This window comes from Rousettus aegyptiacus, unplaced genomic scaffold, assembly GCF_014176215.1.
Source record: "Rousettus aegyptiacus isolate mRouAeg1 unplaced genomic scaffold, mRouAeg1.p scaffold_m13_p_2, whole genome shotgun sequence".
In the NCBI taxonomy this organism is placed as follows: domain Eukaryota; kingdom Metazoa; phylum Chordata; class Mammalia; order Chiroptera; family Pteropodidae; genus Rousettus; species Rousettus aegyptiacus.
This window is the reverse complement of record NW_023416295.1, coordinates 169,023,037-169,027,205: the sequence shown is the minus strand read 5'-3', so window position 1 is coordinate 169,027,205 and position 4,169 is coordinate 169,023,037.

The following is a 4,169-nucleotide window of genomic DNA, read 5'->3' as shown; positions in this document are numbered from 1 at the left end:
AACATACACAAAAAAAATAGAAACGGCAGCACAATGGACACTCGGTTCCTCATCAGCAGATTCAGAACTCGTCAGATTCGGCCACTTTGCTTCATGACTGTTACTGTTATAGTCGTTTACACCAAGTGACGGCCCTCTGCCATGTGTGTGCACCGATCTCAAGGCCATTATCACGCCTGATGAAATTAACAATGATTCCTTAGGAGCCTCGAACACAGTCAAGACTCAGCTTTCCTGAATTAGCTTCAAAAGGCTCTCTGCCCATTGGTTTATCATTTGATCATTTTTAATGACCTCCCGTAGATGGACGCCAGCTTTCCAAGTTGTCACTCGTGAACAGCACTGACAACCACGTCCTTTGGCACATATTTGTGGACCCCTGTCCAATTATTTCTACGGGACCAATTTCTCGAAGGGAACTTTCCAGGTCAAAGCCTATGCACTTTTTTTTTTTGTTAAAGGCTTTTAATAGCATTTGACAAATTGCCCTCCAGAGAAATCGTACCAATTTATGCTCCCACCAGCCGGGACTGGCACCCTGGACAGCCTGGGGTTGTTAATGAAAGGGAATTAAAGGGAGAGAGAGCAGGTGGCGAGAAAAAGAGACAAGGAGGAGAGGCCTGGAGTGAGAGGAGCTCTCGGTGTCCCCTGGGTGCCCGCCGGCGTGAGCTTCAGAGGAGCTCAGACAGCCAAGGCTCCCAGCCCACTGGTGACTACAGCAGATTAAGTCTTAAAGCAATGATTCAACGGAGATGGAGAACAAAGCTAGAGCAAAGACGCTTCGATCCATTCTAATTAGAAGCTGCCTCTCCCGAGAAACCAGGAGCAGGCGGCCACGGCTGACGGGAGAAGAAAAAAAAAATGCGGCAGCCCAGCTGTGCTCGAAGCTTGTCTATCTTCCTGAAATCCCAAGGAAGAGCTCCATCCACCAGGCTCCCAGTCCAGGGGACCCCGTTCTGAAGGTTACAGAATTCGACTCAGGACAAGGAGCCCCACCATTAAAGACAGACCAGGGGATAATACTCTGTTCTTGCACTTGCTAAGGGCAGGGAAGAGACCCCCCCGTGACATGTGGTAGGCACCTACCTTGCTGCTGCTGCTGCTTTTTTGATTGATTGATTGATTGATTGACGTAGCTGAACAACTAAAATTTATTTCAGATGTGAGAAGAGCAGATAAAATTGAGGTGAGACCTGGCTCTCTACCCACACAAATGGCGCCCGGGCTGGGGCTGGCTCCTGCGGCCGGGGTTAGCGGCAGGTTCGCTCCACAGGTGGTGGGTGTCATGACCACCTGACACGGGTTCTCCCCAGTTTGCACATGATACGCGCATGTCGAGCACACGTGCTCAAAGACGGAGCCGCTCCAACGGCAGCATCGACCGTGGTATGACAGACGCCTGCGATGAGTTCATGCGTCTGAGTCCAGAACCTGAGGTGCTGCATCATCTGTAGGATGATGTTTAAATTAAGAGCACGCAGGACCCATGCCATGGCGGATTCGTGCTGGCATTAAAGTTTCAAGCGAAGATCAGAAAAACAGTCAGTTTCATGAACAATAGGTCGGCGATCCACACATATCTCCATTTTATTTTGTGTGGCAGGTCTTTGAAGTGAGTGTTTGGCTCCAACTTCACAAAAGAGGAATCCGAACCCCAGGAGGTGACGTGACTCACCTGGCCGGCAGGAGTCAGGACTTACACCTGGGTTCCTTCCAACTGGGGCCTCTTTTCTGGCCGCCTTCCCAGCGTCTCTGAGCCTTTTCTGTCCTGGATTCCGACAGTAGCTCCCTTGCCCGGGTGTGTCGGGGCTCAGGAGCAGAGTGGAGAGCCCCGAGGGGAGACTTAGCCCCTGCGAGCCCCCCGTTCGGCCAGCATGTCCCCAAGGCCCCTTCCAGCCTGATTCCTCTCGACCTTCACAACGACCCAGGAGGCTGAGGCCACGACGGGCCTGCGACCTTCCTCCCGAATGGAGCTTTCCAGGAACACTCACAGCTGCTTCCTGGGACCTGTGAATCTCAGGAAACGTCTTGAGGAAGGAACATTGGGTCCTTCCCAACAGCCTGCCTTCGGCACCTTCCTGCTCTGATAAGCAGAAGGTGGGAACCGCTCGCAGAAGCAGAGCGCGTTGCTGGCCGCGCGCACGCAGCGTTCCAGGCTCCGGGGTCAAACCGCCTCTGCGTTTGGGTCTCCACTCGGTCCGCTCCTCCTTGAGCGACCGTGGGCAAGTCACTTCACCTCTCTGGGCCCCGATATCACCTCCCTCGGATGGCTACCGAGGATGTACGAGGCAGCGATACTCGCAAAATGCTCAGCCGCTGCCGGAAGGCCCAGTGTTCATGCTTCGCTATTGCTGTTGCTGACGCCGCCCCGTCCTAGATAGTCCCAGGGAGCTGAGTCTGCTGCCCACCCCCTTCGCTCAAAGTGGCTCCGGGGTGGAGTGGCCGGGTCCGCTCCCAGTAACCACTGTGGCCTGCCGTGGCCCCAGAGAAGTCCGGGGTGAGATCTATCTGACTGGCAGCCAGGAGCCTTGGGTTCAAGGCCACCTCTTCCCCTCACTGGGAGGGCCTTTGCCTCAGGACCTCTGGAGTGACGAGGTTGGACGAACATTCCCTAAGAATCCTGACTCCTTCGGTTCTCCACGTGCAGCAGGCAGGCGACAAGGGTTTCATGAGCGGATCCAGGCACAGACACAATGTGTCTCAATCTGCCTTGGCTTTCTGAGCGCCAACCAAGTGCCAAACTCTATTCTGGGTGCAGGGGCTTCAGGGCTGGACAAGAGAGGCGACGCCCTTCTCCTTGCCAGTGCGGTGGCGAGAGAGACAATAAGCAAGTTAACAGAAACATCTGTAACCAAGCTGTAAAAGCTGCTTGAAGGAAAAAAACCAGAACCCTGTGAACAAGTCTACAAAGGAGGCCTGATCGAGACTGGGGAAGAGGTTGTCCAGCAAAAAGCCTTTCTGTTGAGATGTGAAGGAATAGGAGTTGGGCAGGGAAACCGGGAGACTGTGTATCAGCCAGAGGGAGCAGCATGTTCCAAGGTCCTGAGGCAGGAAGGAGCAGCAGCCCCCACCCCTAAGAAGAGCCTCCTCCTCTGTCCTCGCTCTTCCCCGGGTCTCCGCATGGCCCTTCTCTCCCAAGCGCTGCAACTCCTGTCCTCGAGCGAGTGGCAGAGACCAGGTATGCACCAGACCCATCTGTGAGCTGCGAAACCAGAGCAAAGACCTGAGGGAGGCCTCCACGGGCCCTCGGAGGTGACGGGGATGACAGCTACACGGGGCAGGGGAAGCTCCCGGACCCCCAGATCGTAGCTGCGCAGGGCGAGACGGCACCTTCACCCACCCAAACCTCTCGTCGTGGGGATAGGAAGGTGCAGACACAGGACGCCCCGGAACACAGCCCTCCCGGCTCACCCATTACATCACCCTCTGCTCGCTCCCCCTCCTCCCTGTGACAGAGCAGGGCGCGCCCACTTTAGGGCCAAGGAAGCTGAGGCCCAGCGAGGTCACACAACTCGTCCTAGCCACACGGCTAGCGAGGAGGGCGGGCAGATGATGCCCCAGCCAGCACCTCCTCAGTGCCGGGCGCCCCGCAGCCTTCGGCCGTTTTAATCCTCACGTCAGCACTTCGAGGTGGGTGTGAGTTTACCCACTTTACAGGTGTGGAGGCCGAGGCCCAGAGAGGTGAAGCCAGTTACTTAAGGTTAGTCAGGGAGTAGAACCCACGGAGAACCCGTGCCTTTTGGGTCACTGAAAAGCAGCCCTGGTGGACAAGCAGCCGCCCGGGAAGGGGACGGTGGCTGGGACTATGCAAGGACATGCCCGCGGGGAAGCAGCTGTCCCGGAGGACGTGCAAGATCCCATGCGACAGACAGGGAGCCTCGGGAGTTGGAGGAAGGCCCCCAGGAAGGTAGAGATAGGCGAGGTGGGCAGGTAGGAGCCCCAGGTGACACTTCTGGGAGCTACGCCCAGGGTCGGCCCTCAGCAAATGTGAGTTCCCTAACCACCTCCTTCGGGGACCCCTTGGGGGCTCCGCCTCCACCATGAGGGGCTCACGGTGCATACAGCGGCCCCCCGAGGCATCTGCAGGGTGACCCACACCCCTCGCACTCTACTGCCACCCTCCCGCCCCCCAGTCCTGCCTCGGCTGCTCCAGAGCCCCCCGCCTTGCA